At 41.1% G+C, this 24,613-nt stretch overlaps 1 pseudogene; it reads right to left on the bottom strand.

The window, feature by feature from the left end:
• Positions 1-1,419: 1,419 nt before the first annotated feature.
• Positions 1,420-23,067, bottom strand: LOC129550939 (F-box only protein 3 pseudogene; annotated as a pseudogene).
• Between the last annotated feature and the right edge of the window lie 1,546 nt (positions 23,068-24,613).

Below are 24,613 nucleotides of genomic sequence, written 5' to 3'. Positions count from 1 at the left end.
ATTGGAAATAGCATTGTTCTAACTAGTGCAGCATTTACAGCATGCGTATCAGTGAAGCCAGAGGAACATTCTATAGACTTTGTGTTTGCTCTGGTCTCATCTTATTTTCTTCTGCATTCTCATCATCAGTGTTTTTTGCAGCTGAAATGACCACTTCCTTCCCTTTTCTCTGAAGTTCACTTTAGTAAGCTCAGTGCTGCTACAAACTGACTAAATCGAGTTTAAAAAAATCTAGCTGAGTCTGCAAGCATTCCTTCCTATATAATGGCCTTAATATTTTTTATTATTTTAGCCCAACGATATATATTTTTTTGCTTGTTAATACTAGTTTATGGGAAATAGTCAATTACCCAGAATACAGGATCGGAACTAAAATTTGTTTTCAAAATGTGAACTTTTGACACTTGGAGGATTTCATTCCAAGCTCTCAATTATATAATTACAAAGAAATCCATGTTTCAGGAAAACATACTGAATCGTAACATAAAATGCATGTCACTTATCACAAAGTTAGATAGTCAAGAAAGGACAAACAACCAGTGTTCAAACTATTTAGTCAGTTAGTTCCCTGTGAGTACAAAATATCTAGGAATCACTGAAGGGGACACAAAACAGTAGCAGTATTTACAAATTTAAACTACATGAGACATTGAAAAGAATCTTTTGTTAGTAAACAACGCAATAGATACTTTTACAAACTGCCCCTCAAAAATGATGCATCTGTGAACAATATGATAAAGGTCATGGTGTTGAAGACTTAAATTCAAGGTTAAGTACTAATAGACTTTAAAGCAAGGTCATTGTGATGAAAACTCTAAATTCAAGGACAGATTGTCTAAGAAAGGACAAACAGCCAGGTATTTCTGCTTCATTTTAAATCCTTATTCAAAACAATTTCCTCCCACTTATATGTTTTTATAAGTATAAAATTTTTAAACAAAGAAATGTCTGTTTCTTAGTAGAGAACTATTCTCCCATTGACTTCAAGAAGAGAAAAAAAAAGATTCCCATTTCCTCCTCTACCTCAAAAAAACAAATTCAATTCCTAAAGTAGTGTTGCTTAGAACCCAGGGGCTGGCACAATATTTCATGCTAGTTTTATTGCTATAAGCTGAGAAAAATTTATTTACATTATTGAGAATTCACCCCAGGTCTCCCATCAGCAGTGGAAGTGTTAGCATTAACTCAGTCCTGTCCGACTCTTTGGACCCCATGGACTGTAGCCCACCAGGCTCTTCTGTCCATGGAATTCTCCAGGCAAGAATACTGAAGTGGGTAGCCCTTCCCTTCTCCAGAGGATCTTCCCAATCCAGGGATTGAACCCTGGTCACCTGCCTTGCAGGCAGATTTTTTTAACCATCTGAGCCACCAGTGAAGTCAATTTGCTTTAAAAAAAAAAAAAAAAGAACAATGATGTCTTCAAATTATAACATCAAAGATTTTTCTCTGCCCCTCCTTCTGGTCATCTTCGTAAGATTCATCCTTATCTGCTGATTCTTATCATCATCTTCCTTCTCCCCCTCTTCTTCTTCTTCCATCTCTTTGTATCCATCAAAACCTGTTTCCAATTGAGCTATACATACCCTTAATGTCAGACCATATGTAACTGGGGAATGACAACATTAAAGATCTTATTCTTCAAGTAAAGAAAATGGTAGGTATAATATCCGTTCATATAGCCTGATGTTGTAGAGAATGTGGTACAGCTTGTGTATTCATATACCCGTCCTGGACTGATGATTGGATAGTCACCAACTACTCCAGGTCCTTCAACTTCTTTCACATCACCTTCAGCATTTGTTATTCTCCAGCAGCAATAATCTAACTGACAAGCCTTCTCAAGAAGTGCGTCTTTTGACGTTTCAATCCTGATTTGGTACATGAAGAAATAGTGCGGTGGATGTAAAGAACTAAATTCTGGCAGAGACAATGTGGAAACTGAAACTGTAATATCCCCAGTCATTGCTACACATGCTGGGTCATGAACATACCTGAAAATTTGGTCTCTAATGATAGGGAAGCCCTCCCTGCAATATAACATTGTTGACATAAGAAGTAAACCAGTCACTAGAAGTCACACTTAAACATGTCAATAGCGGCTGAATTCTGAGCCATTTGGTCTGGATATTAGCAGAAGATTTCATTTTTGTTTTAGCCCCCTGCAGTTTCCACTGCTGTATGTACTGACTGAAACCAGTATATATGCAAAAAGTTAAGGAGACAGTATTTCAGTCCCTATCTCTGCTAAAAGCCTCCAGAAGCTGTATCAAAGTCTAAAAATCCTCAGAATAATAGTGATTAGACAGCACCATGCTTCCCAACAAACCAGGAACAACTGACTTCTGCCCATTGTGGATGATAATCAGGAGGCTTGCAGCTCATCTGAGCTTCCACAGCATCTATTGCTTGCTTGCTAAGTTGCTCAATCGTGTTTGACTCTTTGCGATCCATGGACTATGGCCTGCCAGGCTCCTCTGTCCATGGAGATTCTCCAGGCAAGAATGCTGGAGTGAGTTGCTATGCCCTCCAGGGGATCTTCCTGACCCAGGGATTGAACCAGAGCATCTATATCTTCCTTTTTGATAACCCACCCTCTTTTAGAGAATAAACCATCTGAGGACATCTGGGTTCAAATATTTCTTGAGACCATCCCAGGCCTTTTTAATAGCATCATTATGGTCATTATACCTTCCTACATCAAAGCAACTATCAATGAAAAGGAATTGCCAACACTGACTCTTCTGTGTTTTGTCCTCCTCAGATATCAGCCACTATTTTTTGCAGTGTCTTTTCCACAGCAGATCATGACTTGATAGCTAACTTAGACTTTGACTGACGTTGGAACAATTGATTAGGTCCCTGTAGTCCAAGAAGGATGAAATGAAGAACAGGGGATCATCGGTGGCAGCGATACCAGGATCAGGGACACCAGCCTGCCATCTTGCCTGGCCTCCACCCAGCCCTGGCCCATTCCCACTGCCCCCACTGCCTCAACACCATTTGTAAGCTGTGCATTCTATCCATGAAATGGATATAAGATGGAGGTTCTTATCATTAGCTCCAAAGTCCTAGAAATCTTTTTGTCTCTAAAGAGGCAGCACATAAGTGAATACTCTGGTGAATACCCATGTGAATCAGTAAGCAGTTGTGAGATGATAGAATCTGCCACTGATTCCTGATTTAAATTTATGTAAGGGAAAGGAACTAACATTTATTGGGAACCAGATACATACATGTATTTACATAATTAAGTCCAGACTACAGTTTTGCTGAGGTTACTTATCAGCACTCTGATTTTCAGAAGAAGAAATTGAAGCTAAGGGATTAATCAATTTGTCTAAAGTCACATAGTTGGAATAAGGTGAAACTGACATCTTAAAACATTTAGGCCACTCAGGATCATGACTGCCTTTATCATGTTAACAGTCCACTAATTAACTGAACTCGTAGCTTAAGAATATACCTTAAATGCCAAGATCAAGTCGCAAATCGATGTGGTACTCTGGACAAGCCTGTGTAATCTATATCTGTAGCCTGTGTAATCATCTATAACCAAAGTGGGAATATAGCTTCTGTGGTACCTTGCTCTGTGCCTGGTTCAGTGATGGTCAGTTAGGCTCAGGAATCTGGCTGCTCCAGAACTTCTTTCTTATGTAGTCTCAGAATTTCTGATAAAAAAAGAAATTAATACTTACTAGCCACAGATCCTTGGAGAAGGCAATGGCAAGCCACTCCAGTACTGTTGCCTGGAAAATCCCATGGACAGAGGAGCCTGGTAGGCTGCAGTCCATGGGGTCGCTAAGAGTCGGACACGACTGAGCGACTTCACTTTCACTTTTCACTTTCACACATTGGAGAAGGAAATGGCAACCCACTCCAGTGTTCTTGCTTGGAGAATCTCAGGGATGGGGGAGCCTGGTGGGCTGCCGTCTCTGGGGTCACACAGAGTCAGACATGACTGAAGTGACTTAGCAGCAGCAGCAGCAGCAGCAGCCACAGATCTGATGGACATGAATTTGAGCAAACTTTGGGAGATAGTGAAGGACAGGGAAGCCTGGCGTGCTGTAGTCTGTGGAGTCTCAAAGAGATGGACACGACTTAGTGCCTGAACACACACATGGCCACAGATACAGTGCTTCTATAGTCCTAGAAGCACTGACTTAAATAGACCATCTAAATAATATCACTTTTAGTTTTTAACACCCATCCTAGCCTAATGGGAAAAAAGTTTACCTTACCAAAATTCATTGCAAGACATATTTCTTGAACAAGATGGTAATGAGGCAATGTCTGGTTCCTGTTAAAAATCATAAATAAATGATTTATAACCCAAACAAAAGTATAGTCATCATAAACATAATTACTACACAAGGCATTGTCAGTGGAACATGCTTTGAGAAACATGAGAGGGGACCTTTCTTTATACCTTATTTTAGTTTAGTTGTCACTTGAATCCTTCCTGACAGTTTAGAATCTGACCTTTTTAAAGTGGCTAGAGAAGGAGAGATACATTACTCACAATTTGAAAGAGCTGCCAAATGTATCCAAAGTTCACACCAGGAAGGGACCAATGTATTGTTTGTTTTGTTCATAGTTATGTAGTTTTGTTTCCATAGAAGCTTGAATTTCATGCTCAGGATTAATAGTGAAGTGCCAATAACCGTCACTGTTTCTGGGAAAACTATGTAAAATTTCAAATCTAAACCTTTCAGACATTATTCCTTTCTTCCTTGTTTCCCTTGACCTGTTTTCCCTTCCTGTGGAAACTAGCTTTTGTTTTGAAATCTGACATAGTAATAGATTGTTGTGAAGGAAAACAGGAGAAAACAAATCTTGTTTTAAGATATTGCTGATATGCATGAGTATAGCATGTTTATTATTTTTAAGCCAAGCTTTTTGTTTTACTTGTTTAGAAAAACAAACTCTATGCCACAATGCATAAGAGTGTTATGGAGCCATGGTGGTCAGTTATTTTGGTGGGGAAGGGAGGGTGGTGGGTGGAGGATAAGAATTTCATGCAAAAGACCTACATAGAGTAGCATAAAATGAAACTTATCAGTAAGAGTCTGAGAGGCAGCTTGACATAATAGAGAAAAATCCTGGACGCAGAGTCAGGAGATCTGTGTAAATTCAAAGTGGCTGTGTTGGGTTTAACTTTGAAGTATTCTGTGAGAGGAAGTGGACTTCGAAGAGGAAGGAAGAGGTACTTCCGGAGCTTCAGAGTGGAACCATGAACACTAAACAGAAAGGATAGTTCTGGACAAGCCTGTGTGATGTCCTGACTGAGGAGACTATTACTCGGGAAGAAGTGGGCGTGTGAATGAACTTGAGGATGCGAACTGGGAACTCTGTCTGGTTTTGGTGGGGAGTATGCTTGATTAGGGCTTCCCTGGTGGCTCAGAGGTTAAAGCATCTGTCTCCAATGCGGGAGACCCGGGTTCGATCCCTGGGTCGGGAAGATCCCCTGGAGAAGGAAACGGTAACCCACTCCAGTATTCTTGCCTGGAGAATCCCATGGATGGAGAAGCCTGGTAGGCTACAGTCCACGGGGTTGCAAAGAGTCAGACACGACTGAGCGACGGAACGGAACGGAATGCTTGATTAAGTGCAGCCTAATTTCTGCCTGGAATCATCCTTGCTTGTCTCTTTAAAGACTATGAGGCCAGTCAGGGATCTATACCCTGCTGCTAAAAATGACTGGAATGAGAGACTCAGGTGAAATCACCTGGGAAATAAATGCAGGTAAAGAAAAGGGAAAAAAATCCAAGATCATTCCAAAGTTCAGAGATTGAGGAGAAACAAAGGAGTTTAAGAGTGGAATAAAAAAATCCAGTACGGTAAGAAGAAAATTAGGAAAGTAGGTGACACTAAGGACAAGGGAGGAAAGTGTTTCAGGAAGTAGGTGTTGATCAATAAAGCTGAGCGTGGCTAAAAGCCCCAGTGGGTTGGAGACACAGATGTGTCCATTGGATGTGGCAACATCAGATTATTGATGATCTCGATGAGAAAATGGAAAAATTAGAAGCTTGATTGAAGTGGTTGAGATGAGATTGGGAGGTAAGAAAGTGGAGACCGGAGATTACTCAATAGTTATTCTTTTGAAGTCTTTGCTGTAAAGAGAAGGAAAAAAATGTGATGAATATTTGGATCGGGAGGGTGAGTTTTAAGATCAGATACACTAGATCAGATGAGACTGATTCAGAAGAATGGAGAAATGGATGATGTAGCAGAAAGAAGGCATAATTGCAAGGTAATGATACGACATAGTTCAGAAGATCCCAGTGGAGCAGGCAGTCTTGTTTAGAACAGACACATCGACCTTAGTAATGGTAGGAAAGAATGTAGAAAGACTAGGTACAGAAGGAAACAGACTAACAGAAAGACAAAGGAACTCCATTTAAGTTGCTTCTAATTTCTCAGAAAAATATGAGGTAGGGTCAAGGGTTAAGGTGATGTTTGAAGAGAGAGAAAGAAGTACAAAACAGTTGTCTATGTTAGTTGGGAAGCAAATGTACTGCGGAAGTGTAAATAGAGTTAGGGTTAGGAATTGACAGGTATCCATGTGACTGAGTCATGAGTTTATTGTGGGACCTGGGTGTTCGTTGGAAGGACTGATGCTGAAGCTGAAACTCCCATACTTTGGCCACCTCATGTGAAGAGTTGACTCATTGGAAAAGACTCTGATGCTGGGAGGGATTGGGGGCAGGAGGAGAAGGGGACGACAGAGAATGAGATGGCTGGATGGCATCACCGACTCGATGGACATGAGTTTGAGTGAACTCTGGGAGTCGGTGATGGACAGGGAGGCCTGGCGTGCTGTGATTCATGGGGTCGCAAAGAGTTGGACATGACTGAGCGACTGAACTGAACTGAATTAGGGATATCATATGGTTTTCTTTTCTTCCCTTAGTATTTATTTATTTGGCTGCATTGGATCTTAGTTGTGGCACGTGGGACTTTTTGTTGCAGTGCACAAACTCTACTTGTGGCCCTTGGGCTCAGTGTGGGCTCCAGAGCACATGGGCTGAGTTGCTTCGAGGCAGGTGTGATCTTCGTTCCCCGACCAGGGATCAAACCTGAGTCTCCTGAATTGCAAGGCAGATTCTTAACCATTGAACCACCAGGGAAGTCCTGAAATGGCTTTCTTTATCGAACTTCAGTTAGTAGAATATGGCCAGAGTTGAGCTTAAGGAGATTTGGTGACGTTCCAGGCAAGTAGGAAGGAGGACAAGAAGGGGAGAATACAAAAAGGAATTTGCATGCGAGTGGTTTTTCTGGGCATGGAGGATAGTGAGGACATGAGGAGTGATGGACTGAGAGTAAAGTCATTGGTAAATGGGGGAGTGATCAGGACACTGATACGTGTGCTCTCTCTGGAGGTGTAAGTGAGTGAGTTGTAGTCCAATGATATGGGCTTCAAAGTAGCTGGATGTTTTGAAGAAGGAGAGGCCAATGAAAGCTCTGAAAGTGGCACTGGGAGCTAGGAGGGCATCAGCCAGGATCTGAAATTCACAGGCTGTAAAGGAAAAAGCGTTGCTTGTGTCCTTAGGAAGAATAACATTTCGGTTAGAGAAAGAAGGTGAAGGAACCATTCAGAGAAAGGGAAGACAGCCTGGGGGTTCCATATCGTCCTGTGAAGAGGAGGGTAGAGAAGGATGGAAGGGGTGGATGTAGGACTCTGGGATCCGGACTGGAGGGCAATGGGTGGCTGAATGATAGGGTGTGAGAGTTCTGAGAGTGGTTGAGTAGAATGGGATATAGAGTGTGAGAGGTTAGGCTTGATGGCCTCTTAAAGGAAGGGCCAGCAGTTCGAATTTCAGCCTTAGAACTAGAAGGAACAAGGGACTGCAGACAAGATTCTGTACAGGCTTCCTTGGGTTTCTGGACTCTCTTGGTGTTCTTATTACTACTAACTAGCTGCATACCTTAGTTCTGCATGGGCAAGTTCTTGTCTGGCTCTCACTCTTTTCACGTATAAAGTGAGTCACTTCCCAGGCTCATGTGATGTTTTCATTTTCTGAAATGACCCCCTACTTCCTTGCCAGGCTGTTGAAATCCTTCCCATTCTTTCAGAATCCTCTCAGAAGCCATCTATACTGTTAGACTTTTCTCAGTTTAATTACCCATTTCAACCAGATGTGACCTTTCTGTTCTCAGAATCACTTTAACGCTGTCTGAACCATCCCAATGGCAGGTATCACTCTTTCAAATAATACAGTTATTTGTGTTTATCTGTCATCCTTGTCAAAAACTCCATGAGAATAGGACATGGGATGCATTCTTTTTGCCCAAATAGGTGCTCAGTAAGTAACTTTAGAATGAACCAGTAAAGTATACTTCTGGAGGACGAAACAGTATTGAAGTTACAGAGACTATTAGATAAAGAAAAAGTGAGAAATACCTTGTATGGGCTTCCCTGGTAGCTCAGATGGTCAGGAATTTGCCTTCAATGCAGGAGACCTGGCTTCTATTCCTGGATCAGAGAGATCCCTGGGTCAGGAGGAACCCCAGGAGAAGGGAATGGAGACCCACTCCAGTATTCTTGCTTGGAGAATTCCATGGATAGAGGAGGCTGGTGGGCTACATACAGTACCTTGGACATGACTGAGTGACTCTTATACACACATGATACTTCAAATTTCTTGGTACATTTAGGAAAGTAGACAACGTGACTTTATTAGATCTAAGAGTAGTCTGTATGCCTCTTGCTTCAAACTTGAAGCAGTTACAGATACAGTAAAGCTATCCTTAGAAGATTCAGGAATCTGCTCATGTTAAATGGAAAATAACAGAGGAAGAAAGGAAGAGGTGAAAAGTAATAGATTTAAAATCTATTGAAAATACAAGGAAAGTTAAACTGAAAGAAATAATATAATTCCTAGACTTTAAAAAATGCAAATGTAAAATTTGTACTAATATGAATTAGTGAGGAATTTCTCTGGACTAATGGTTGCCTAAAAATATATCTTTATTGGGAAGCATATTAGGTATTAAGAAAGTGTATTAGTTATTAGGGAAGTCTGGTGTGCTGCAGTCCATGGGGTTGCAAAGAGTCGGGCTCAACTTAGTGACTGAACAACAACAAATTAGTTATTGGTCTGTGAAACTGCATGACATGATTTGAAATGTGATGTTGCTTTGTCTGTTATGTAGAGTGACTTTTAAAAATATCTATTAACAGGCTACATTTAAAAAATTCAAATATATATAATTGACAGTTAAAATAGTATATGTTTATGGCATATGATTTGATGATATAATATACATGTACATTGTTAGATAATCATTATAATCAAGCTAATAACGTGTTCACCGATACAGGCTACCCTTGAGCCAAGGTCAAATCTATCCTTTTTGGGGGAGGGTTCAGTTTGGGCTTCCCTGGTGGCTCAGACAGTAAAGAATCTACCTGCAATGCAGGAGACTTGGGTTTGTTCCCTGGGTTGGGAAGATCCCCTGGAGGAGGGAATGGCAATCTACTCCAGTATTCTTGCCTGGAGAATCCTGTGGACAGAGAAGCCTGGCCGGCTACAGTCCATAAGGTTGCAAAGAACTGCACATTACTGAGTGACTAACACTTCAGTAGGCTTAATACTGACAAAAATAAGGTTAGACTATGGATTTTTTTATATAATTTTAGAAAGGTTACACTCCATTTATAGTTGTTATAAAATAGTGTAAATGGAGTATTTTAGTAGCTGCATTTTTTGAACCCAGCATTGAGTCACATGATCTGACTGAAAAATAATGTACTTATTGCTACCATTGAGACATCACATTGGAAATTGGAGGTGTTGGGAAATTCCAGAAGTTTGTTATGTAACAATTCTACCACCTTCACTACCACCACCACAAACAATAAAAATAAAAATCTTTCTGAGCCTTACTATGTGTCAGTCCCTAGTCCATAGTTTTACATGTTCTACCAGTTAGGGTTCAACCAGAGACACAGAACCTGTAGGAGATATCTATTAAGAGATTTATCTTGAAGAATTGCCATATGCGATTGCGGGGGTCCATGGGCTGGGTTGTTAGGAAGGACAAGCTGCAACTTGGACATAAGCTGAAGCTGCATTCCACAGAGTTTCTTTGTCTCTGAGATGACTCAGCTCTGCTCTTAAGGCCTTTCAACTGATTAAATCAGGCTTATTCAAATTCTCAAGGATAATCTCCTTTTCTTAAAATCACTTCGTTATGGACTTTCTTCAGGGCTTCCCTGGTGGCTCAGCAGTAAAGAATCTGCCTGCAATGCAGGAACACCAGGAGATGCAGTTTGGATCCCTGGGATGGGAAGATCTCCTGGAGGAGGACACAGCAACCCACTCCAGTATTCTTGCCTGCTGCTAAGCTGCTAAGTCACTTCAGTCGTGTCCGACTCTGTGTGACCCCATAGACGGAAGCCCACCAGGCTTCCCTGTCCCTGGGATTCTCCAGGCAAGAACACTGGAGTGGGTTGCCATTTCCTTCTCCAATGTGTGAAAGTGGAAAGTGAAAAGTGAAAGTGAAGTCGCTCAGTCATGTCCGACCCTTAGCGACCCCATGGACTGCAGCCTACCAGGCTCCTCCATCCATGGGATTTTCTAGGCAAGAGTACTGGAGTGGCTTGCCATTGCCTTCTCCGATTCTTGCCTAGAGAATCCCATAGACAGAGGAGCCTGGTGGGCTGTGGTCCATAGGGTTGCAAAAAAAGTTGGCCATGACCAAATTGACTGAGTATGCATGCACGTATGAACTTTAATCATATCTACAAAATGACCTTTAGAGTACCATTTAGATTGTTTGCTTGAATAACTGGACACTGTAGCCCAGCTAAACTGATAGATAAAACCTGTATTGTCTGATTTAACCCTCAAAAGAGTCCCTCTGAAGCAATTCACATGAATGATAAATCTTGGAGCAAGTGTTTGAACCCAGGAGTTGGTGTAGGACCCAGGGACTGTGCACCACGCTGGAGTGCATTGTAGGAGAGAAACTAAAGTCATGCCTGGTTTCTCCTCCGAGGCATCTCCTGTGACAGGCTCCTTGTATTTCCTAGAGAGCCATCAATCCCTTATAACTAGGATTGCTGGATGCGCTCAGGCTGTCACATGGAGGATATGATCCCACACCCAAGTGACAGTGATAAAAAAAAATTAAATTCATTAGCTTCCTAGAAAAGTGCTTAGTCCCATTTAGTTTCATTCAAAGCGTAAAAGGGGGAACAAAGCTGTTTTGTCTTTGTCATTCTGTTTATCCCTTATACATTTTATTAAGACCAGGAACGCGAAACATGGTATTGAGACAAGTATTAAACTGAAGTCAAAACATAGGTGATGACTATAGAGGGTTTATTGTAATCTAAATATTTCTTAGCAATGATAAGAAAAAGCATGGGACTTCCCTGGTGGTCCAGTGGTTAAGACTGTGTCCTTCCAAGGTGAGGGATGTGGATTTGACCCCTGGTTGGGGACCTAGGATCGCACATGCCTCACATCAAGTGTTACTATCAAGTACTTCCATATACTCTTAGGTTGAATAAAACAGAAAGAGCAGATCATCTGGTAGAAAGAATAGAGCGAGATGGAAATGCAACCAAATTGTGAACAGAAAGGGCAGTCTAGTAATTGAGCTGCGGATGGGGGGGATGAATGAGTTGTCATGACTGCCTCTGTTTGAACCTCTGGTTCCACGTGTGTGCTGAGGTCGTGGCAGACCTGACGAAACCCACTGGCAGATTTCAGGAAGTACTATTAGTTTCCAGCCCAGGATCCTGCTGAGCCTGGGATCTCTTGTCCCTGGGCTTTCCTGGGACCACGCTCCTCTCTTCCAGATCCTCTGCTGATTGGATTTTACCTCTCAGTGCATCCTCCTTCAGGCTCTCAGTCAAAAACTCTGACAAACTAGAGCAACAAAAACACAAACACTTTGTTCCTGTGTCTGTGACAAACTCTGCGTGCCTTACTTAAAAAAAAGCACAAAAACTTTTTATTTTATGTTGGGGTATATCTGATTAACAGTGTTGTGATAATTTCAAGTGAACAGCGAAGGACTCAGCCATATGTATACATGTGTTTGTTCTCCCCCAATCTCCCCTCCCATCCAGTGCTTGCCTTACTTCAACTGCAGGCTTCCTTTAACACTAGCGTACATGCTAAGTAGCTTCATTCATAGCCCACTCTTTGCGACCCTACGGACTGTAGACCCCCAGGCTCCTCTGTCCATGGGACTCTCCAGGCAGGAATACTGGAGTGGGTTGCCATGCCCTCCTCTAGGGGATCTTTCTGACCCAGGCACCAGTTGGCGTCTCTTACGTCTCCTGCGTTGGCAGGCAGGTTCTTTACCACCTGGGAAGTTTTTTGAACACTGCTCTCCCCCAAATGTCAGAATTGCGTGAGTAGACTGAATGGGGACCCCCAAAGAAAGAAGATCTGAATCTCTGAGGATTTTGGAACCAGCGAATGTTACCATAGATGGAAAAAGGGTCTTTGAAGATGTGACGAAATAAAAGATCTTAAAATGTGAGTTTCTGGATTATCTAGGTGGGCCCTAAATCTGATCAGAAGTGTCCTTATAAGAGAGAAGGAGATGTGAGCCAGACACGGAGAAGGGCAGTGTGAACACAGACAGACAGGAGGGATGCAACCACTGACCAAGGAATGCTGGCAGCCACAGGAGGCTGGACAGGCAAGGACAGATTCTCCTCTAGAGTCTCTGGAAGGCTCTGGGGGAGATTTTGCTCAAGTAATAATAATTTTGAACTTCTGGTCGTCAGAACTGTGCGTGAGTAAATTTCTGTTGTTTTAAACATCCTCGTTTGTAGTACTTTGTTACAGCAACCACAGGAAACCAATATAGCATCCTGACTTTTCCTTCAGATGACTCCTAATATTTCATCATCTCTGTTAAGCCCTCTGTGAAAAAAATAAAGAATCCCTAGTAGCAATTCTATACCTCATCCAGTGCTCTATTTTCTTGATCTTCAGAAGAAAACTCAAATATTTATTGGTTTGTTTGTTGTATTTATTCTTGGTTTGTTATAAGCTAAACATAGGAAAGGAATTGTTCATTTGCTTTGTGAAATAGCCAGCATAATGCTCTATAGATGCTGTTTTAATGATAAGAATATATAGAAGACTTTAAAAGAGAAAGAATTATGAGAATAATGGTGTTTAACCTTCAAATCAATATCTGGTTTCATTAGTGGTACTCAAAGGCCATCTGTCTCCTTCTTTTCTTATTGTTGGTACTGATTCCTGGCTTTGTAGTTTATGCTGATGGAAAGGCTTCTATTGTTCATCAATAATTACAGCTCTTCTGGATTAATGGCTTGTTTAATGTTATACTTCTCTGTCTTAAAGGCCTTGAATCAGTTTTTAGGCCAATGACCCAATGATAACAACCACCATCATAACAATAATGTGGAAGTAGGTTTTATATTGTTTTATGCAAGGAGATCCAACCAGTCCATTCTAAAGGAGATCAATCCTGGGTGTTCATTGGAAGGACTGATGCTAAAGCTGAAACTCCAATACTTTGGCCACCTCATGCGACAAGTTGACTCACTGGAAAAGACTCTGATGCTGGGAAAGGTTGGGGGCGGGAGGAGAAGGGGACGACAGAGAATGAGATGGCTGGATGGCATCACCGACTCTGTGGACATGAGTTTGGGTGAACTCCGGGAGTTGGTGATGGACAGGGAGGACTGGCGTGCTGTGATTCGTGGGGTCACGGAGAGTCGGGCACGACTGAGCGACTGAACTGAACTGAATTGAACTGATGTCATTTATGAGGGACTTCCCTGGTGGTTCAGTGGTAAAGAATTTTCCTGACAATGCAGGAGACTCAGTTTCAATCCCTGGGTCAGGAAGATCCCCTGGAGAAGGAAATGGCAATCTACTCTGTCTTGCCTGGGAAATCCCATGGACCGAGGAGCCGGGTACTACAGTCCATTGGGTTGCAGAAGAGTCAGACATGACTTAGTGACTAAACAACAATAGCAACAGTGTCATTTATCACCACAACAACCTATAAAGGATGTACTCCTATAGATGAGAAAGCTGAGGTTCAAAGCATTTAAGTGACTTATCCAAGGTCAGAGCTATATGCTTAACAATGACATGATGCAGTTTTTTAATCTTAAATCATTCCGTATCATTCAATAATGATCACAAGATCCCAGATACAGCTCAGGCACTTCAACTCTCTCCATTGGAAAAATGGTCCCCCAGTCTCTCTTTCCACCTCCACTTTCCCAAAACGTTGGGGGAGCCCTCTCTGAGACCTAAATCAGGTTCCAGGCCTGAGGTCTAGGGAGTCTTGGGAATATGATTTAATTTGTAGTAACTGGTCCAGTCCTCCCCTCACCTTCCTTTTCTCAACTCTGCTTAAACCTCTTTTCCTGAGGATTTGCATGTATCAGTGCACATAATGATTTCACTTGGAGTGTTCTACAGCTGAATTTAGAGCTAGAAAAGGTCTTAAAATAGCTAATTCAACCACTTCCTTTGACAGATGAGAAAGACCATATTTGAAAAATATATAGAAGACTTTCAGAAAAAAAGAATTATGAGAACAAAAAGTTAAAAAAAAAAATCCTCCCTTCTTTCATTACCGCAGATTTGGGATTAGAATGGCTTGCTTGTCTAGTTGCTAAAGGAAGTTAAAGTGGTAGATGCAAAGTAAGCAAGGTTATTTTATGACATTCAGGGTTTTCTGATTATCAGTACAATCTTTTTTTTTTTTCCGGTGCATTTTAGTATTTTATTACAACATTTGGAGGGTATGTAGATCCTTTTAAATATTGAGCTTATCTTAAACTCTTAGTCTTTCAGGATACAGATCTTTAGAACACCTAATTTGTACACCAACGATTTGGTTAGAGTCTTCATTGAGAAGATAGGTTCATTTGAACTTCTGATTTACAATTTAAAGTGTCTTAATTGGTAAAATTTGTGATATTTTGGCTTTTCTATTCTCCCAAATTAAATAATTCAGAAGAGAAGGGAAAGACAAAGAGTATATGTTCAATATACAAGACAATATTAAAAATCAGTTCCGTTTAACAGTAACATTGAGAATTTATAGTATCAGCAAATAACATATATTATTTTTCTCAAATCTGGATTTGATAACTATGTGTACAGAAAGTCTTACATAAAACAATAACTGCAAATGCTAGGAAATTGCCTGAGTACTCATTAATAAGGAACTGATCAAATATAAATCTATAAAATGAAACAGTCCATTAAAATGCAGTAGCTATATATATGATATGTATGTATACATACATGGTGTAATCTTCAAGACATGTTTTAAGTGAAGAGTGAAAAATGAAGAATAGTATATACAGAACCCTACTATTTGTGTTTTTAATTAAAAATTTACTTTTAATTTTGAAATAATTTTATATTTACCAACATTTATAAAAGTAGCACTAGAATTCCTGTTTATTCTTTACCTCGTTTTCCCCAGAGTTAACAACTTATGTTACTGCAGTACAATGATCAAAACTAGGAAATGAACACTGATGTAATCCTGTTAACTGCAGACTTTTTGCAATTTTTTGCAGTTGTTCCACTAATATCCTTTAGTGTGCTTTGATCTGGGTTGGCACCTCCAGTTCATCGGTCTTTGCCTTTCATGACCTTGATCCTTTTGAAGAGGATTCATCAGATATTTTGTAGAGTGTTCCCTAACTGGGTCTTTCCAATGTTTTCTTATGATTTGACTCGGGTTTCAATTTTTTTGGTCAAAATCTTGTCGAAGTGGTGTTGTGTAATTCATAGTGCATATTGCATATCGGGGACACCTCTCTTTGCTGGAGGTGTCAACTTGATTACTTGGTTAAGGCAGTGTCTTACAAAATTCTCCATGATCAAGTTATTATATTTTCCTCTCCTAATTAATAAGTATCTTATGGGAAGTTAATTTGAGATTATGTGAGTATCCTGTTACTTATATTTTCTTGTCTACTAACTTGAGCATCCATTGATTTTTGCCTGAAACAATTGTTACTGTGATGTTTTCATTTGTGTTTTTAGAAATGATATATACAGCTATTCCTGTATCTGTGTAAAGTGTCTTGGGAATGATATATCAGAAACTGCAAAAAGGATTAGCTCTGGGGAAGAGGGCAGCTAGACTGCCAAGTCAGGGAGATGTTTCTCCATGTAAACTTCTGTGCGGTATGAATTTGCCAGGTTCATATCTTATGATTTGGCAGGGAAGAGAGGTAGGATCAAGTTTGTTGATTTAAAAAGTAAAATTATCTTTCATGTGACACAAGAAAACCTTTTGCCATCAGACTTTTGATAAAAATTGCTGGGAGAAAAGCAAAATTCTGCTGAACAAAAAGGATTTTGCTCTTTTTCTTAAATCAGAGACTGTTTCCGATTGGGTATGTGTTCTAGAGCTGTGTCTAACTGGTTAATTTTATCCTTAAAATATAAACAGTTTTAAAATTTTACTTGTTGCAACTTGTGATAGATTTTTAAACTAGGTCTGCATTATAAAATCTGTCATTTGGCATAAATATGAATTCTAAAGAAACATCAATTCAGCAACCGAATATGGCACTCCTGCTACTGAGAGATTTATGCTGAGCAAGTGCATTCAAATTTTACTTGAAACATTCTGATATATATTTTTCAGAACTAAGAGAAAAATTGCTTTAAAAATTCCAGGTCTTAACTTTAACTATGATTTCTTATCACAATCACTATTCTAAGAGAAGTTTTGGAACTTTTCAGAAAGTTTTGGAAGCACTGTATCTTCTCGAACTCTACTGGTCACATATAATATGTCTGTGAACCTCTTCATGAGGGTGAAAGCGGAGAGTGAAAAAGCTGGCTTAAAACTCAGCATTCAAAAAACGAAGATCATGACATATGGTCCCATCTCTTCATGGCAAATAGAAGGGAAAAGAATAGAAGCAATGACAGATTTTATTTTCTTGGGTTCCAAAATCACTGCAGACAGTGACAGCAGTCACGAAATTAAAAGACACTTGCTCCTTGGAAGAAAGCTATGACAAACCTAGACAGCGTATTAAAAAGCAGAGACATCACTTTACTAACAAAGGTCCATATAGACAAAGCTATGGTTTTCCCAATAGTCATGTACAGATGTGAAAGCTGGACCATAAAGAAGACAGGATGCCAAAGAACTGATGCTTTCAAATTGTGGTGCTGGAGAAGACTCTTTAGAGTCCCTTGGATAACAAGGAGATCAAACCTGTCAATCCTAAAGGAAATCACCCCTGAATATTCATTGGAAAGACTAAAGCTGAAGCTGAAGTTCCAATACTTAGGCCACCTGAGGGAAAGAGCTGGCTCATTGGAAAATACCCTGATGCTGGAAAAGATTGAATGCAAAAGGAGAAGAGGGTGGCAGAGGATGAAATGGTCAGATAGCATCACCGACTCAATGGACATGAGTTAGCGCGAACTCCGAGAGATGGTGAAGGACAGGGAAGCCTGGTGTGCTGCAGTGCATGGAGTCAAAAATCGTTGGACAACAACTGAACAAGAACAACAAGAATGCTGCTTGTATGGGCTTCCCAGGTAGCTCAGCGGTAGAGAATCTGCCTGCCAAAGCAGCAGACTTGGCAGGAGCCATGGGTTTGATCTCTGGGTTGGGATGATCCCCTGGAGAAGGAAATGGCAACCCACTCCAGTATTCTTGCCTGGGAAACCCCATGGACAGAGGAGCCTAGGGGGCTACAGTCCATGGGGTGGCAAAGAGTCAGACCCGACTGAATGACTAAACAGCAACAATAACATGCAACTTGCATAGCTGATGGGATGCCAGTCTTTTCAGCTTGTGAGCAAAATGTGTCACTTTTGTATTTGTGACTTGGGTGTCTATGCCTTTCTTCATCAGAAGGTTCCCCCTTTAATGTGTGAAAGTAAGGAGAAAGCTTGATCTTACAGAGTTCTTGAGTTATTCACACAGAAGTCTCTTCAGTGCCTTATGTCAGGATTCCCCAGCCTCTGGAATCTCATGCGTGATTATCTGAGGTGGAGCTGACGTAATAATAGAAGTAAGTTCAGTTTAGTTCAGTTCAGTTGCTCAGTCGTGTCCGACTCTCCGCGACCCCATGAATCACAGCACGCCAGGCCTCCCTGTCCATCACCAACTCCCGGAGTACACTCAAACTCATGTCCACAGAGTCGGTGATGCCATCCAGCCATCTCATTCTCTGTCGTCCCCTTCTCCTCCCGCCCCCAACCTTTCCCAGCATCAGAGTCTTTTCCAGTGAGTCAACTCGCCGCATGAGGTGGCCAAAGTATTGCAGTTTCAGCTTTAGCATGAGTCCCTCCAATGAACATCCAGGATTGATCTCCTTTAGAATGGACTGGTTGGATCTCCTTGCAGTATAAGGGACTCTCAAGAGTCAATGTAATGTGCTTGAATCATCCCCAAGCCATCCCCCTTCTCTGGTCTGTGGAAAAATTATCTTCCACGAAGCCCAGCCCCTGGTGCTAGAAAGATTGGGGACTACTGTTATGTGGTTTCCCACCGTTCCAAGTTCCTCCGTGATTCCCAGTGGTGATCCTGTTGACTCTTGTTTTGTTCTTTTTATCTCCTGTTATGCTTGGCTGAGATGATGCTCATTTCAGTAAAACCACTCGAGAGCTATGAGGGGAATATGTGTGTGTGTGTGTGTGTGTATTTTTAAGTTACTGTGTTTCTTTAACCTTCCTGAGACTTGTGTACTAGTTCCAATAGCACTGTCAAATAGATTTTTCTGCAGTGATGGAAATGTTCTGCATCTGGCACTCCCTGATACAGTAGTTGCTAGCCATATGTGACCAATGACACTTAAACTGTAGTTAGTGCAACTGGGAAAATAAAAATTTAACTTTATTTAATTTTAAATAAACTCTAAATGGTCACTTGGGACTAGTGGTTACTGTAGTGGACAGCATAAATTGAATGCCTGGTTTCTGGAATCTGATTGTTGCCAGCTGTGTGATCTTGAGTCAGCCTAATTCTTCTCATCTGTTGGATGGAGGTAATTATGTACCTCTTTCATAGGCTTGGTTTGAGGATTAAATGATATACGTGGAGCACCATGCTTGCTTTATAAAAAGGGATCAATAACACTTAGCTGCTATTTATTATACAGTTACCATGGCTCCAATCCTTTTTATTTTCAGGAGCGTTTCATCTTTTTTTGAAAATTACCTGCTCTAAGTATTTGTAAGGTTCCCTTTGATGCACACTGTGGTCAAGAATTAATGCTTTTAATGCTTCTTTGCTACTACCTTGCTGGTGAGGGTAGGACAGGAAGTTAGTGAATGTTTCTTAGTGAACTGACCCACCTGCAGGTCCTGAAATCTCATTTGCTTCCATGCTTCCCTCTGACCCTAACATAGACTTGCCCAGGTGTCCTTGGTGAGAAAAAGGTCATATTCCCCTTCAACACTAGACTTAGTCAGAAAAGTGAAAAGTGAAAGTCGCTCAGGCATGTCTGACTCTTTGCGACCCCGTGGACTATACAGTCCATGGAATTCCTCAGGCCAGAATACTGAAGTGGGTAGTCTCTCCCTTCTCTAGGGGATCTTGCCAACCGAGGGATCGAACCCAGGTCTCCTACATTGCAGGTGGAGTCTTTTACCATCTGAGCCAACCTAGGAAATCAGAAGCAATCCTAATAGAGGTTGACCCTAAAAAAAGGAAGTGTTCTACTGCCAAAGTTATTTAGTATTTCCTAGCATTTCTTATTCATTCTGCCCTTGCGCTCCATCTCAGAAATTGAGAGGAAGGGCTAAAAGACCAATCTCCAGTCTAGGAACTCCTGAAAAATAATAGATAAGTGTAAATTCTGTTTCGGATTTGTATATGCTTTTTGGGTACAATCTGTTTATTTGTAGAAATCCTTACATGCTTTGAAGCAAAACAGTGATGCTTTGGAACAGAAGAAAAAGTTTTAGCAACTAGATCTCTGAAATATCTAATTGTAAACCACTTTGATTCATTTAATTCTTAAAAGCTATTTAGTATAAACACTGCTGAATTAGAAATTTTATGTGTCCATTCCTCAAAGTTTTAGAGTTACCATCACTTCATGGGAAATAGATGGGGAAACAGGGGAAACAGTGTCAGACTTTATTTTTTTGGGCTCCAAAATCACTGCGGATGCTGATTGCAGCCAGGAAATTAAAAGACGCTTACTCCTTGGAAGGAAAGTTATGACCAACCTAGATAGTATGTTAAAAAGCAGAGACATTCCTTTGCCAACCAAGGTCCGTCTAGTCAAGGCTATGGTTTTTCCCGTGGTCATGTATGGATGTGAGAGTTGGACTGTGAAGAAGGCTGATCGCCGAAGAATTGATGTTTTTGAACTGTGGTGCTGGAGAAGACTCTTGAGAGTCCCTTGGACTGCAAGGAGATCCAACCAGTCCATTCTAAAGGAGATCAATCCTGGGTGTTCATTGGAAGGACTGATGCTAAAGCTGAAACTCCAATACTTTGGCCACTTCATGCAACAAGTTGACTCACTGGAAAAGACTCTGATGCTGAGAAGGATTGGGGGCGGGAGGAGAAGGGGACGACAGAGAATGAGATGGCTGGATGGCATCACCGACTCTGTGGACATGAGTTTGAGTGAACTCCGGGAGTTGGTGATGGACAGGGAGGCCTGGCGTGCTGTGATTCATGGGGTTTCAAAGAGTCGGACACGACTGAGTGACTGAACTGAACAATAATTAGACTCTGTCTCTTGACCTCCTACTCATGTTTCTGCTATTTGACCATGCAATCTTGTGTTTATCTAACAAAGTCCATAGATAGTTATTGGATTTAGGGACTCAAGCCCAGATGAAGCAATAGATAACAAATTTCAAGCAGAAGACAATGAGGATTTCATGAATTGATAACAATGTTTTTTCATTGTAGGCTCAGTAAAAGACCTCTAATCTTAGTCTTATGTAAAGTTTGAGTTGAATGTGGCACAGTTATTGCTTTAAAGAATCTACAGATAGTAGAAATAAAAAGACATGAATCCAAAGGGTGATAATCTGGGACTTCCCTGATCATCCAGTGGCTAAGACTCCACATGACTAATGCAAGGGACCTGGGTTCAAATTCTAGTCAAGGAACTAGATCCCATATGCCACAGCTAAGACCTCACACAGCAAAATACATACATATATACATAGGATGATAATCCATTGCAGGGCCTCATGAGCACTGTAAAGCACAAAGGGAATTCAGGGAGGTGAGAGGGGTCACTTCTTGATGGCAATATACTTGGGCAGGTGTAAATATCCCTCCTTCATCATGGTGAGTAGGTTGAAGTTGACTCCAGTAATGCTCATTTTCAAGTTTTTCTGCCAGTGGTACTTACTTCTTGTTTTAGGTGTTGTCATGATAGGAAAATGCCTGGATTTGAGTCCAGAGACAAAACTCTAAACTAAACCAGTTGTGCAGTAATTTTTGCTGTCTTTTCTGTCTGAAACAGCTGTTCTGGAAAATATTGCCTTTGTTTCCCATATTTAAATAGTCACTAATGACCAATATGGTCTATAGATGAGTTCTTTGCCTATTGTTGATGATTCAAGTCAAGAATGGCAGATGGTTCTTTTTGCTGAATTCTCCAACAAGCATTTATTACAAGAAGATGGACACCTCAAGTTCCACAGAACAGCCAAGAGCAAATAGTTTGCAGACTGCCAGGGTTCCTAATGTGGGGGTATTTCACCACAGGATGCTTCACCACAGAGTTCAGCCTTCTTTTCGAAGCTGGCCTTCCTTTTGGCTTTCTTCATTCTCCTTTTTTCCTCGCTGACTCTTCCCTCCCTTTCTTTTTGCTTTTGTTTGTTTTTAAAATTTCTTGTGTTCCTACCCAAGAGAAGTATACAAAAGAAATAGAAGCTATGATTTCCTCCCAGGTGGAATTGACAATACATTTAAAGAGATTAAAAAATTGAAACATAAAAAGATATATGGATAGAGATAAGCATAGGGTGAGGCAGACCAACGTATGTACTTAAAAGTGGAGAGAAGTCACAGTAAGTGATCAATTTGAGGTGGAGTTTGCCAGGGAAGTTTCTTGAAGTTGATTTGCTTGCTTTTTTTCCTGCTTGCTCCAAAGCAACTTATGTCAGGTTCTAGTCATTTGATTTCATATGCATTTTGTTCTTTATCTGCATCATCAGCATATCTACATTTTGGGGAGTTTATCATCCAAGCTGAGTGATGCGTAGTGTTCTTATCTTGTTCTTTACTGTTTATATAGTGGTCAAACTTAAGGCCAATTTGTGATCAATCTTTTTATTCTCTGTATATTCTTATATTGGTCTGTGGGATTACAACAGTGATGTCCAGGTGATGGTGATAATAAGAAGGCTTGTTTTGAGCACCATTTAATTCCATACTCCAAAGTAAAACTTCCCATTGGTCAAACATCACCAGGGAAATCTTTGGGGGTGCAAAGGTGCAGAACTAGTATTTACTGAGGACACACCATGCTATTGTGTTATGTATTCTAGACAAATCCATTCAACTTTTGCTTATAATAACTTCAGCATACAGAGGAAGGAATTGAGGTATACAGAGATATGTCAGCTTGCTGAAGATCATATGACTGGTATATGCTGGAGCTAGAATTCAAACCGAAGTCTGCCAAATCTGTACCGTTTCCACTGGGCTTAAAAAGCTGCCTTACTGTAGGACTTTTAAAGGGTTTCCAGATACTGGGAATGCAGCCGAATCCTAGACATGCCACTGCTACCAAAGCCACCACCACTGGCCCTGTGGGAAGAACTGGAGTCAAGGGCTCATGGGTGCTTCCAGGAAATGCTGTGAAAACTGAGTGATGTGTGTGAGGAGGGGGCTGGGAAAAGGGGGATGGGTAGTGTGTAAAAGAGGTTTCTCTATCATCAGTTTTGTGTTCAGCTCTGAACTCTCTGCAGTAGAGAACGTGTGTCCCCAAAGTTACAGTTCTGTAGTTACACTGGGCTCTCACCCTGCCTACTGTTCATAGTACCAGTACGGTCTCTGTGGAGTCGAGGTGGTGTCATTCACCTTGTAGAGCCAGAACCAGTATCCCCCTCTGATTGTCTTAGGGCAGGGACCAGTCATCCGATTCAGTCTTGGTCAACCGTTATGGTGTCTCATTCCCTCAAGGGTCTCTTTGCCGTTTTTGGCATTCAGTCTTGGACAAAGCCAATGCAGGCCAGTGCAGTTCATCCCATTAGCGTGTTTAAAAAGAATATTTACTTATATGGCTGCATTGGGTCTTAGTTGCCGCCCCTTTGATCTTTGCTATGGCATGTTCTGTTCTGTTCTGTTCCGTCGCTCAGTCGTGTCCGACTCTTTGCGACCCCGTGGACTGTAGTCTAACCAGGCTTCTCCATCCGTGGGATTCTCCAGGCAAGAATACTAGAGTGGGTTACCATTTCCTTGTGGCATGTGGGATCTAGTTCTCTGACCAGGGTTTGAATCCGGGTCCCCTGCCTTGGGACCATGGAGTCTTAGCCACTGGACCCACCATGGAAGTCCCCATCTCATTAGCTTTTATAACTTTAAAATCTCTGGGTAAATACATAGTAATCTTAGTTGCTTTTCCTTAGAAGGCCCTGGGTTCTTTATATAAATGCACACCTCATTTCCAGAAATCTTCATATCCTCTTCTCAATGGTATGAGAGAGGGGTGGCTTGCCCTCATCTGTTAAATACTAGAGCTTGCTCTCTAACTGACTCAAAATGTAATCTCTGTTTAATGTCAGAATGAGAGTAACCAAAAACATGCTCTTTTCTAAATGAGGTGACAGTACTCTCTGTGGCCTGGGTACTTCTTGAGCTCAGCCACAGCTTTGCATCCCCTCCCTTGCTCATCCTGTTGCCATCCATGAACCAAAGCGGAATGGAGGCTAAAGAAAGGCAGTAGCAGGAAAGCCCATTTAGAACAAAACACAGACATACCAGAGCTGAAGGAGGGAGATACCCGAGTGATGGATGGGGAGGGAGGTGAGGGAGTGAATTTTTAATACAGAAGGGTTTTGATTTTGAGGCAGCTTCTTCCTTGTAACATAAAGAGATATACCATTTGAAACTAATTAAGCTTAGGCTTCCAGCCTCTCACTTGCATGGGACTCTTCCAAGGCCCCGAGAGGGATTCTACAAATTATGGTCTGTAATTTTATATTCTTTTACTTACAGAAGTTCCTCTTCTTTTTGGGGGGTTTATCATCCAACCCAAGCTGATGGTTGCTTAGTGTTCTTATCTTGTTTGCCACTGTTTATATGGTGGTCAAACTTAGGGCCAATTTGTGATCTGATCTCAGGTCCCTAGCCTCCAGAGCAGTCAGAAATAAATTTGTGGTTAGTCATCCAGTCTCTGGTACTTTGTTGTGGCAGCCCTAGAAAACTAGTATGGTGTGTTTGTGACATTCCTTCGGGATTTTGTTCTTTTCCATATACTGTGAACTTTCACATATTTTCTGTTTTCTGTTGTATTCATATTGAAAAGCTCTCCCCTCATTTTTCCTTTTTTTTTTTTCTTTAACCACGCAAGCTCTGGGCACAACACTTAACAGTGGTGATTTTTGCCACAAGCTAGACTGACTTGATGCTATTTCTGTTTAAACTGCCAGCAAGATTTATTGAAAAGCTGGTGAAAAAGGAG

Source organism: Moschus berezovskii, chromosome 17, assembly GCF_049115385.1.
Source record: "Moschus berezovskii isolate FMDL1 chromosome 17, NW_MosBer_1.0, whole genome shotgun sequence".
Classification (NCBI taxonomy): Eukaryota; Metazoa; Chordata; class Mammalia; order Artiodactyla; family Moschidae; genus Moschus; species Moschus berezovskii.
Note: the sequence above shows the minus strand (reverse complement) of the source record. Positions and strands in the feature narration are given on the sequence as shown.